We start from the raw sequence: 13,194 nt of genomic DNA, 5'->3' as shown, positions 1-13,194 counted from the left end.
CCTGTGCACAGAAAACAAAAGCACTTACTTGTTTCAACACTTTGAAGAGCAGTAGAAACATTAACATGTATAAACTAGTGAAAATTTGGTATTAGTAGAATATTTTACCTTCTCAACATGACAATTATTTGAAAATCAAAGCAATTTGACCAAGCTAAATACCACCCCCCGTATCTCCATTCCATGAAATTTTCATAGCATATGCTTCCTTTCAGAGAAAAAAATCAAAGTGACAGCAAGATGACTTGCTCTAGTCCTTGATTCAGGCAGAATTGGCTAATTAGAGCTATAAGATTAACAGGGCATTGTGGGGATCAGTTCATGTTATTTTCTAACAAAAGAATCTTCAAATGCTTAGTCAGGTGCCTGAACCCACACACTGCTCCTGGTGTCCCAAAGGCACCCTCCAAGGGCTTGTATCCTGAAGGGCCTAAAGGAGACCTCTTCAGTAGCTGGAGGCCAGAGAGGATGGGAAATTGCACTAACAGCTTAAATTCAAGTAGTTTCAAGTAAATTCAAGTGCCCTTGTGCCTTCCTCCTAATATGCTGTTATACAAAATAAAGGCAACAAGGCTCTCCCTCAGTGCTTGAAAAACATTACATCAGAACATCTGTAATTCAAATGAAAAAGCTTTTAAAAACCCTACTGAGTGACACAGGTGAATATCAGAAAGATCAGAGACTGCATTAGTGGGTTTATTTATTCCAACTACTAAAGCTTTATCAACAGCAAAGCGTTTATACCATAGGATTTATTATGGGAGAGGGAAGCAATGATTAAAATTAACTAGGCCATGGACTGGAGTGGGACACTAATGACAAATGTGCTGGGCCAGCCATTTCCAACAAGCCGGTTCTTTCCCTTCCGCTGTCTCCTGAATGAAATAACACAAATGCAACAGTAATGCCAGGTCCTGGAGCACAGCCACGCCCTGCTCTGCTCCGGGGGAGGGCTGCCAGGAGCTGTCTGTATCTGCAAGGACCCAAAAGGAGCAGGATATACACATATACATGTACATGTACATATACACATACACATACATATACATGTACATGTACATATACACATACACATACACTCAGGGCTGATCTCCACTGCCAGCCTGCCTCAGACACGGAGCAGGTACCAACCAAGGGCCAAGAACAGCAGAGAGGAGAGGCTGAGCAGCAGAGATCTGGCACTCAGGGCCACGGGGGTCATCACTCTGCTTGTGTGGAGGAACTGAAACCAAAGAACGCTCTGAGATGAGATCAGTGTGCTCCTGAGCCTGCCTGCCTCTGGGTCCTGCAAGGATCCTTTTTCTCCCAGCTTTCTGGTTTACCAGAAGATCTACATGCAGCACTATTCACCAGCAGAACTATAACTAAAACAGAACAAAAATTTGTGTTACTTGATGTGAAGGTCCTTCTGAGAAGGTGGAGGCATTTCTCTGGTGAATTAACTACTCTGAAGACAGAAGGCTGATACAGAAGTTTGGGACTCTAAGGATGAAAGGCACTGCTGAACAGCCAGACTTACTCATGTTTGGTGAAGGCTCTCAGGTCATCTCTGAGCATTTCAATGCTCAGAGCTAGGGATTTAGGAAAACACACTAATTTTTCACCTTTCATCTGCTCTGTTCTAAGCCTGACAAATAAAAAAAAAAAAAAAAAAAAAAAAGAAAAGAAAAAAAAAGTCTGATCTGCTTCTGTGAATGAGAAGAATCAGGATTTTGTGAGGATGGCTCAACAGGATTGTGAAATTAGAACTAAATACAAAAGCATGTACAAAATTCAACAACAAAATCAAAAGATTCTCAACTTGTGATACTAAGTGTCAGGCTAAGAAAATCATAAAAGACAAAAAACTATTTTCCAAAAGTAATGAGCTCAAGCTGACTTGCACACTTCCATACAACTTGGAGCTCAGCTGTGGAACATCTTGGTGAAGGATCTTGTGCTGACTAAAAGGCAACAACATAATTTCACCTAACTCCCCCCAATGGTACCTCTGGCCCACACAGCCCCTACCTGAAATATCTGTCTAGCAGCAAACTCTGAGGGAGAGCACCCACATCTGCCCCTGTTCTGCAGCACTCCCTGGACAGTGCTGTTCTAGCTCTGGCAGCACAGACTTCTGGGCTGACCCAGAACAGCCTCACACCCCAACTCTGAATTTGATAGACATTAAATGGAAAAAACTTGTCAGCTTATGAGTAGTATACTTGATTCCTGCCTGGATTTGCAACCTTCAGTTTTATGAGCAAATCCACGTCTACAACTGAAAATATTTAGGGGACTCACTTCAATAAAACACAGGTAAATTAATAAGTGATTAAGATGTAATTTCAAAACAGCAAACCTTAGGCTCTGAGCACTGATCCAGCTAATCACATGATGAATAAATCTTTTAAAAAGCTTCTAAGTTCCCAACTGAAAAAGATTTTACATTTGCAAAAATATAACATAAAAATCACCACCAACAATGTAGAACTGGACAAAGATATTTATTACTTATTGTGAACATCAAGCCTAAAGCCAAATGCATTCCTCTTCACCTGCCAATCTCTGTAAAATACATTATGAAACAAACCAACCTAGAAGTTAATGATTGTATTGTATTAGGATGAATGTACTAATGATTCTATTAAGAATAGTCTTGGGTACTGTGAATCAGAAACAATAGAGGATGAACCACTGAACAGCTCATTGTTCCTTTTTTTGTGAAAGAAAATTTCTAATACCTGACCTGCAACAGGAAAATTGGGGAGGAAAGAAATTAAAGTCAACTAAAAGCACCGGAAATAAAAAATGGAAAACATTTAAATGTCTATTCTGTAAAAAAAATTACAAAGAGTACATTTAGTAAAGCTTAGTAACCACTGCTCGCTTTCCACTGGTAGGGGCTTAAGCAGCTATTAATCACATGAAAGTAGATATTAAGGAATATTAATCCATACCAGCTGTTGCATCTTTTACTGTGCTATTATTGGAGATTAATCTTTATAGAACAAGGCTGCCTTTTCATGTCATTTTCCAGAGGACATCATACAAGCTGATACTGTTTTACAGCACATTTTCAGAGTTGAAGCAAGCAGGTGCTAATGATGACATGGTGAAATTTTATTCAAGTTCATCCTCAAAATCTAAGCCATTTATGCTTAGAGACACTGTCACTGTAATCAGTTGACTAGTTAATTTTCATTGTGACTGTAAAAAATTGCTATTATAGATTTCTATTTACATCAAAAGAACCAGGATATTCTCCTAGTGACATTGAATCTTCCCTTATTGCAAGTTCAAGGCCACGCAATTTTGTAACTTCAGTACCTGGGAATTAATCCAGTTTAAAACTTCCAACATGATCCAGCTGATGGAGCCTTAATGAGGAACATCTAGGATTTTAACAGATTTTTAACAAAACAGAATCAACTGTGAGCACAGAATTCTCTAATGAAGCATAAATCCCTGCCAGGTGAGCCAGGCTGTTGGAAGAGCCATTGCTTTAATTATTGGATATACTTCATAGGTGACTGCATCTGCACACTCCAGAGAAATTCCTATTGGATCACACGTTGATGGAATGCTATTAAAACCACAAAAAGAATCACACTCCTCCAAAAAGTAAAACTGCCGGCAGAAAAGGCCAGCATTATCCATTAAAGATTATGAGATTAGCATGAAAAATAAGCTTTTAATCAGTTTCTTGAGTTTTGGATAAGATACTACCAGCTGCACTAAGGAAATCAGTTGTCATAGTTACAGAAAAAAAAAATCAACATTCTCTATACCTCATTTTCTTAAATGCAAGACTCTTCTCTAATTATGTCACAATTAATCATCGGGGTACCTCTGGTTTTTACTCATTTGATGTTAGATTGATGTTCCAGACTGAACGTGTGGTGGTTTTCTGCACAGCCTAGATGGTGAGGAAGCTGCTCTTTAGTTGGGCTGGGCTGAGTCACTGCTCTCACACTCTTCCCTGCAATTCTCAGTGTCTGCTCAGCAGCCACTGCCTGTCACCCTCCCCAGATCTGCTCAAGTCCTGCAGAGGCTCCATTTTTGCACTGGGCAAAGCTGATCTGCTCTGCCTGGGCAACCTGATCTGCTTCCGCTGCTGCCTCAAGCACTGCTGCCTCCCTCTACTCTAAACCAATCCTTGTGATACAACTCAGCAGAAAATGGGGGAAAAGAACAAGAACAAGGAGGACAGGACCACTCCCCAATTCCTCCATCTTGCCTCTTCAAGCCCATATACTAAAAATCCTAAATTCTACATTTACACTCTGTGATAAACTAGCTAGTACTTATTTTGAATTCTCTCAGCTTGTGATTGTTCATACACTGTGGGCATTCACTGCCATGGCAGGGGTCAGAGGCAGTGCCCTCCTGGGCTCTGTGTGAGGCTCTGAGCCCCCTGTACAGATCCCAGACCCCCTGTCCTGTCTCCAAACCCTCCAGGGGGGCCAGAGGGATGTCCTGGACTCGGACACCTCCCCAGCGCTGCTGCCTGCAGCCTGAGCAATCTGGCACATCCAGCTGCCTTTCACAGCCCCTGCTACCTGTCTTTAATCCTCTCCACCCTCCTTTTCATCTGCTGATGAACCAGCTGTTGGTTATGTAACATTGGTTTCCAGGCCTTTTCTACTCCTCACAAATAAGTACAATCGAATTTTGCTATTTCCTCTCAGCTTCATGGCACTTTGCAAGACCAGCTGGCTTTCTGATTCCACCCTGCTAATGCCTGTCTACAGGACTTCTCCCATCTCCAAAGTGGATTAAGTGCTAACCCTACAATGACACTTCTGCTGCTTAATATCAATAATTTGCCTGCTAACAGCTGGCAAAAGCACGGGGCAGAAAAAAGTACTGACAGCACAAAAAATAACATACATTCCAGGAGGTAAAACATGGGCTCAAATGTAAGCCCTTAAGCAGGTTATCTCAAGGCTTACTTTTTATTTAAAAAGAGGCTTGAAGCAGGGGGGTATATGATCAAAGGAACATTAATCAGTTTTAATCAGCTATAGCTTTTCTAACTTTTACATTAACGTAGATCATAGAAATTGTACTAGAGATTGGGACCCACATACAACAGAAAACTATTCCTATAGACAAGACACAAAAAAAAACCAAAGGAAAAGGGAGTTGCCTAATTTAACCAAGTGGCAACAAAACAGTGAAGTTTAACTGCTGATACAATCCATTTCACGTTTGTTTTCATCTGTTTCATGTTGTCCATGAAACGTTCCTTTTTCAAAGATTTTGAGTCTTGCTTTACTCTGCTGCCTATGCTTTTCATCTCATTTTTAACTCTTTAGATTAAAAGAATCTCAATCACTTGTAGAAGTGATTCTAGTAATGCAGAGTCTGAAATGAAAAAGCACCAGAAAGGTTTTGTTCTTGAAGGCAGAGGCTGATTTTTCAAACTTAGGACTAGAAAACAGTAAGTACTCCAATCCACATCCTTCACTGAAAGATCAACTAACCTACTTCTGCTACATGAGACATGAACTAGTACTCTTCCAGAAAAATTGTTTTATCCTTTGTTTATCCACACTTGTGTTTTCTTGGCCTCTTACAGTCACCTTCTGCATCTCCTGCTACTGTAAAATGATCCACCTCAGAAACGCTCTAACATGCATTTGTTGTTCTCTGTGTCTGAAAGTCAGACAGAGATTTTTCAGTATTCATGAGCATTTGTTTCAGTTTGTAGTAAGTATCCACCCTTGATAGATTCCTTCAACAAAACTACACTCAAAGTGAAAACTGCTCAAAGCTTTCTGTTTTGATTTTTCTCTATTCAGAGCTGCATTAGGCTTATTTGACTCTGCCTTATTTGACTCTATTGAGTAGATGCTGTAAGCAAGAACTAGCAAGAGGGGCAGCATGAACCAAGCAATTAATGGCAGATATTTTTGTGTGAGACTAGGTGGAATTCATGTTGGAATACAGGCAGCAAAACAGTTGCAAAAGACACAAATGCATGCAAGTCCCACAGTTGCCATAAGTGAATATAATCTGCTGAACAGAACTGCAGCAAATTGGTGAAAAGCAAAACCATTATCCCCTAACTCACAAGGTGGCTCTGACACTCAGTCCATGCCATGAGTCCTGTACAGAAGTCATGTCCCCTACGTGTCCAGCTGGGGGACAGGCTGCTCTGGCTGCAGACTCTGGGGTAATGCAGTATTTGCCCAGACACACATGTTCTAGGAGATGCTCCTTGTAAGTAACAGCTACCATCAATTTTAAGAATTTGCCAAACATTTGGGCTTAAACTAAAAAAGCTCCCACAAAATTCATGACATCCACCTTGCTGAAAGCCACCATGACACAGCAGCTGTATGTAGGCACCACCCTGGGTAGAGGTACAGGCGGCTTTAACAGCAACACAGTGCAAGGGCTCCTGTCACTGATTCCATGCTCCTATCCCATCTTGAGCAGCAAGCTTCCATGCCTTGGTGGTAACCTTTCCTTCATGCTACAGACCAGATATTCCTCACTGAAGGCACACACCAGCTGCTTCTGTTGGATGTCTGCAATGCACTGACTTGTAGGGACAGGGTTTACTGCAATGCTGCGTGCCTGGCTGTGCTGGATGAGTCATTGCTGCAGAACAGAGACACGAGTCCTTGGGAACAATTCCTGCCAACAGAGAGATTCTAAAGCCATACCTTGCAGTGTCTGTCTTGAGAAGAAACAGGATGTCAAGGAATGATAAATAAACAAAGGAAAAGGTCATGGACATGCCAAGGAGAACCTTTTGGTTCTATATCTCCTCTCCTACACTGATATTCCTCCTTTGCAGGGTGTCACAGCAAAATAAAAGCCTTGTAACTCACTTGGCCAATTGTGCATCCTGCTTAGGGCGTTAAAGGATTTATTTCCAATTCCTATTCAGATCAGCTGGTGCTGTCTGACACATTCTGTATTATAGATGTTTTTCACAATGCTCTTATGCAGGCTGTTGAAGGACATCGCGATATCCAATCAACACTAAAGTGCCTCGGTGTTGATCCAGCACGGCAGGGAAGAGACAGAGCCTGCAGAATGCTCTCTGTAGAAAAGATTTGTCAAAACTGGACAAAGTTACACACCCAACTGTAACATATTTCAGTTTCTCTTAAGAAAACAGCTCCTCTGATAGAAATTATCCCGATCTGACATTTCCTTCTGTCATTTCAGAGAGGGGCACAGGCTGTGTTGCCGTGTCTCACTCTGGGAGCTTGCATAGGTTGCTAAATACATTCTTTGCTCATTTGAAAAGGGGCAACTGATAACCTGCTGGCCTGTTCTTCAGACATGAGGCTGCTTCTATTTCCCCTTATGGCCAGGAAAGTTTACCTGTGATAACAGTTTAATTATTGCCCTTCCCTGTTATTTTTTTGAACATTAAAGAAGATATAGAACCTATTCTGATGTACTCAGAAATGAATTTTATTTTCTCAGTTCCATCACTCAACTGACTGCCCAAAATGTAAAAAATACAGCACTTTCATCTCTTGAGCCATTGACTAAAATATTAGCATGTCTTCATCACAGCAGAAATTTGGGGGGAAAAATTTTAAACTCTCAAAGGGAATGAGTATGAAGATGATTTCAGTGTTATCAAAGGATCTGTTTAACTATAACTGCAATATTAACTAGTTGCAGAAAACTTCCAAGTATACCTATGACCATCCTAAACCTAAACCATCAAAAGGTGTGCAATTTGAAGGAATCACAAATGCTTGGCTAATAGTTTAGGAGCAGAAAGTGAATTCATCCTGTTAGTATTTTTTTCCTATTTGAAGTTTAATACTATGATAAGAAAGTACACAAACCATACAATTTAATATTAACAACTGCAACTCACATCAAGGGACTTCACACCAATTTTCAGGCTTCATTAATAAATAGTAAGACAGATGAAAACAATGACTTAAAGATGAGGCAAAATTGGTTTTCTGCCAAGAAGCTACATTCTCTCTGATCTAAGTGAATGTATCCATCACTGGTTTGTCTGGTCATTTCCAAAATAAAGGACAAGCTCTTTGCCTTAGTCTAATACTATTTTCTCCTTTGTAATCCATGGAAGTTTTTCCAATAAACCACTGGGTAATACTGCACTACCTTAAAGGTATGACAAAAATCCATTATACTTTCTATAGTAGTGCTATTGAGATTTTTCAAGTTTTCTATTGCATTTAGATAAAATATTCTTTAATTTTTTTGTTAGGCATTACTGTAATTTCTTGTACCACATTTGATAACCAGTGATAAAATACATTAGTGGCTCTATAAAAGCTTAAATCTGAGCATCTGGAAGGCTTGTACTGAATACACCCTTATACAGATAATCACAGAGAATTTACAAGCATAGAAGAATTATAGGCAAAGAGAAATAAATGCAGAGTAAAGCTGTTTCAATAAAATGGTTTTCTCTTCAGAGGAACAGAAAATGAGTCATCGTAGGTCCATCTTAAAGGCATTTAGATCAACTCAATGGAGATAGCAAGCAGAGATGAAAGCATTGTTTAGTACTAGAAAAGTAATTTGAAGTAATTTGCATTAGTGGGAAAGACAGACCAGTGATGTGCATCCAGATAAGCTGCTTTTTTTGTTAATAAACTGAGATGTTTACAAGACACAAAACCAGAACACAGACACTCAAGGACACTCCTTTTTTAAACATTACAGGTTTCACATTTCATTTAGTGCATTGAGGTGGAGAACTACACCTTTAATTGCACTGCAAGTAGCAACAGCTGGTTTTGTAAAACTGCTCAGAAAATAAAAAAATATCTTCCTCTACAGCATTGTTGTCACAATTAGGGGACTACACAGGAAAGCCAAGCAGAGTAAAGAGCTAAGCAGGATACATTTTTAGTAGTCTTGGTATCCAGCACTACTGCAGTAAAAACTGGAAGTTAAACCCATGGGCCAGGACCACACACTGTTACACATTCCTCAGGAAAAAACAAGAGTGAGATTGGCAAAAGAGGAAAAGATTAGAGTAGCAGGTGCAATTTTCATTATAAACCTCAATGCTTGGCTGCATCACGTGGCTTTAACCATTTCCTGCGAAGGTTTTCCAGACACATCCCAAAGCACTACACCCCTACAAGGCACACACATGCAAGACCAGTTTCAATTCCTGCTTTCAGCTGTATCATTGGCAAAAATTAACATTCAACACAAAACACTCTCAAGCACAACAGTGCCCACTTTCCTGCCTCGAGATGTCCTGACTCGCAGAGATGAGCACTTCACCTGCTTGCATGATGACAGTGGTGTCAGAGAGCCAACCCACATCATTTTTGGCACAAGTTACACTACAGTCTATTAGATAAGCATAAAAATCCATCTTTTTCCTCAACTCTTTTTTCACAAAAGGTGAAGTTTCTGTTTCTGAAATGAACATTAAAGGAAATAAACACTAAAAGAATTAAGAAGACTAGAATAAGCAAGCCACAAAAGAAACCTTCAGCTTTTGAAAGACAACATTTTCTCACATAATAAGTAGTCAAGAAAAACAAAACCTGAACTGTGTTCCTTCTACCTTCACTTGACTAGTCTTTCCCATGGGAACAGTGGGACAAAATTAAGCAACTTTTGCCTGGGTATTTTACTCTGACTATTCCATTAAAGAAGTAAAATGCTGTATGCTTTGCAGTATCAAAGTAGGCTTGAGGACATTTTAAAAGGGAAATACTTTTCAACTTCCTTTATCATTACTTCTTTGTGTTATTCAATAAATAAAGTTAATACTACCAGCCTATGAAGCTGGAAGTCATCTGGGGGGTAAAGCAAGCAATACACAGTGATTCATGAAACTCAAGATTCCTGAAGGACAGCCTGGTTTGTCACGAGGCACCCAGGACACAACTGTGCAAGTCATGGGCAAAGCTACCCAAAGAAGCATTTGCTAAGCATTGGCTGACATTTCATTTTGCCACTTTGCCTTACATCCATCAGGGGAGGAAAAAATGAACCCACCACAAACATCTTCTGTTTTGATTCCAAATGTTTAGGCTTGGCCCTGGTGCCAAGGAAATTATAGCTGAAGCATTTTTTTTCCCATGGAGCACTCATTGTCTGTAATTCGGCCTGTAACACATTCAGTCTGGCAATCTCTAGGAGAGACAAGGGCCAGGGCCCACAGGCAGTACATAAAAACCATCACTGTAAATCTGTAAATGACTTTATACTGAGATGGTGCTTGGAATTCCCCTGGTGATGGCCTTTGACCATCAGTCTCTGCTCCAGAAGTCCCCCAAACACAGACATATTCTCATATTCTCACACATGAACTATGACCAATATTGCACATAGTATAGAACAATCCTCTTAGAGAAGGAAACATTTAACACCATACTTAGTCGCCTGTGTATCATTTTTCTCTCAGTTTATACTCTTTCAAACTTCCTTTCACCCCTTTAGTTAGAACCTGACTCTAACACTCTGATGACAATCAGCAGAAATTAGAGGTAAGAGGATTGCAGGGGTTCCAAGATGAGACAAAGACTATTTCTCATTATTTGAGTGGAATCGGTTTGGAAAAGGCCAGTTGAGCTGGAATCTAAGTAATCCAGAGCTGAAGTTAGTCTATATTTGTTGTAAAAAGAATCTATGAATCTATGAACAAAATATGTACATAATTTCTCTTAACAGCTTGAAAACAATTAAGAAATGAATTCTTACTCTTCATTTACTGCATGCAAGCTTATGATAACAACAGTGAGCTCCTACATTATAAAGCAGTCACTCATGTCTTCTTTCTCCTGCCTTGCTTCTTTATTCATAACCTACACAGCAAACTCTCTAACCACAGACTGCATTTCTCATAGAATCTGTCATATGTAGTTCAGTAAATCACATCAAAATCTTGTATACATCCTACCAGTATTCTTCACATTTACTGCATCTAAATTGGTGATGAACACTGAGTATCAACAGTCCTCAAAAGGAGCATGGATAGGAATAATTACAGGCTAGCCCTGTACAGTGACATTTAACCCAAAGATCCTTGAGACAGGAACTTGTGAACTCCTGGAACAGGAATAAGATGAATTGCTAGAACCAGTGCAATGAACACAACTGGTACGTCTGAGACTTAAACAAGCACGAAGGGAATAGTTCTCATTTACAACAGTACCAGTTGTTAAAAGCAAGAGGGCCAAACAGTGCCTCCAGCTGTTTACCTCTGGCTGTACTATTTGGGTAATTGCAGACTTACCCTCTGTGATCCAGATGCTGAGCCTTTAAATGAAGTGCGTTTGAAGGAGCCACTCATCCTCCGTAAGGAACCTGTGAACTTTCCTTTTTTAATCCCCTCCATAATGGAACTAGTACCCCAGCATCAAAGAAAACCCTGATTTCACTCATGTAGTCTGAGCAGGCTTTTTCCTGAAGCCAACAACCATTAAGTTACAGCTTAAATAAAAAGTAAGACAAATTCATAGAACAAAATCAAAGCCAAATGATGAGACTCCTGTTCCAATAAGGACCCTGTCACAAGTGTTACCAGCAGCCAGCCAAGCAGAGAAAAAAGGCAATCCACTGATAGCAACTGCTGGCCCCCTCCCTCTTCTCTACTGACTCTATAATCAGGCTTAATGCACACAGCTTCTGCAAGCTATGGTTTTTAATGGACAGAGATTTAATAAATGGTGATTGAAGGTAAATCTACTTTAGAAGCAGCAGCCCGAAAGGTTTTTATTTGTGCAAAGCACAGGGCAGTCAGATGGAAATTGTTTTGGTATCAGTAGAAAGGCACATGAAAAGAGCAGATGGTCCTCAGCAGACCATGGGTTAGAGGCCTGGTGGAGCCCTAAAGGGTAACTGCTGATGGCAGGTGTGCCTACACCAGGCCCTGGGATGAGAGGGAAAAGGTTTTAAAAGCAAACAACCAGTCAGATCACCAGTTAGATTCTAAATAAATAGGGAATGAGGGTAGATAAGCTGTGGTGTGTATTACCTTCATGAACTCCCACTAATATCTCCATGCATCTTTTCTGTACTATTCTGGCTGAAATGTGCAGAGTGAGAACAAAAGGAGGTAGTTAGGAGAGGGCAAACAAGAAATGAGGATGAGACAAGGTGCTTTAAAAGAACAACAAAGTAATTATTGACTAGGAAATATCAAGTTTGCTCCAGAAGACATCAGCCAGGAATTTGTTATATAGTCTGGTTTAGAAAAAGACAATGGATGAGAGTGCTGAGAAAACAGAGATCCATTTCAGAAAAATACACAGGGACGGAGGATTGGTAACTTGAGGTTAAGTCAGAACCACACACTTAGGGGATTTATTTAGAGAGCCATCCTTTTCTCTTTATTATATTTTTTAGGTTCATCCCACTGTGCCTCAGTAAAGTTGGCACAGGTGCCTGCTTGCAGCTGGTTAGAGGAGGCACAAAAAACTGTGCTGGAAAGCGAAAACAAAAGAACGTGGAAGAGACTGATGCACAGAGATGCACTAAATTTGTTGTTCTGGTCAGCAAAGAGCAAAAATAGGGACATACCCTTCAGAAAGCAGAGATTTAGAAAACAAATCTGTCCTTCAAAACACAGTGTAGAATGCCAGTAAGGAATTAACTCAATTAACTCGGTCCCTTTGGATCTGTGATTCTAAGATGTCTGAGCTCCCTGTAACTGTTCTTGGTGCATTTTAAGGACCACTGTGGATTTTTACAAGTCATCAGTACCAAAGGGACATTTGCATTCAAGAGCCAGATGAAAGCAATCTTTTGAAAGAGTGCAACAGAAGCTGCTGACTACTAACCCCAGCTGAAAAATCAGGCAACTAAGCTGATGTTCTTGCCCCCACTGTGTTTATCTAAGGCTTCATGGGCCATTTCCACTAGATTGGGAAACAGAGACACGCACCATGCTGGCACCTTCAGCAGCTCTGTGTTTGAGAAGCACAAGTTTAATAGATTTTCCAAAGAGCTTGTGGTTTTAGGAGTGCAGTCTCACATTAGGAAACCTTTTAAACAAATGTTATTCTGGAGGTTCCTGTCTCACGTTGGAGTTTTCTGCTTCATCAGTTGAGCTGATTCAATGGTTTGTGTGGCCTGGATCAGATCTGTGTAACCACATGGTCTAAATCAGCACAGAGGGAGGAAAGCACAGTAATCTCTTGCCACAGGACATTGTTGGACAACAAATGAGTATTTGGCATAGTATGGAAGTGAAAGACCATTAAACTGTTTCTGAAAAGGAACAATTCA

At 40.3% G+C, this 13,194-nt stretch overlaps 1 protein-coding gene across 4 annotated transcripts in view; it reads right to left on the bottom strand.

Moving 5' to 3' along the window:
• The window catches only part of TRPM1 (transient receptor potential cation channel subfamily M member 1), a 94,736-nt gene that overhangs the window by 61,697 nt on the left and 19,845 nt on the right, over positions 1-13,194 (bottom strand). The window lies entirely within an intron of this gene.

The sequence above is a fragment of the Prinia subflava genome, chromosome 15 (genome assembly GCF_021018805.1).
Source record: "Prinia subflava isolate CZ2003 ecotype Zambia chromosome 15, Cam_Psub_1.2, whole genome shotgun sequence".
Taxonomy (NCBI): domain Eukaryota; kingdom Metazoa; phylum Chordata; class Aves; order Passeriformes; family Cisticolidae; genus Prinia; species Prinia subflava.
The sequence above is the reverse complement of the archived record's forward strand: the minus strand, read 5'-3'. Positions and strand labels throughout refer to the sequence as shown.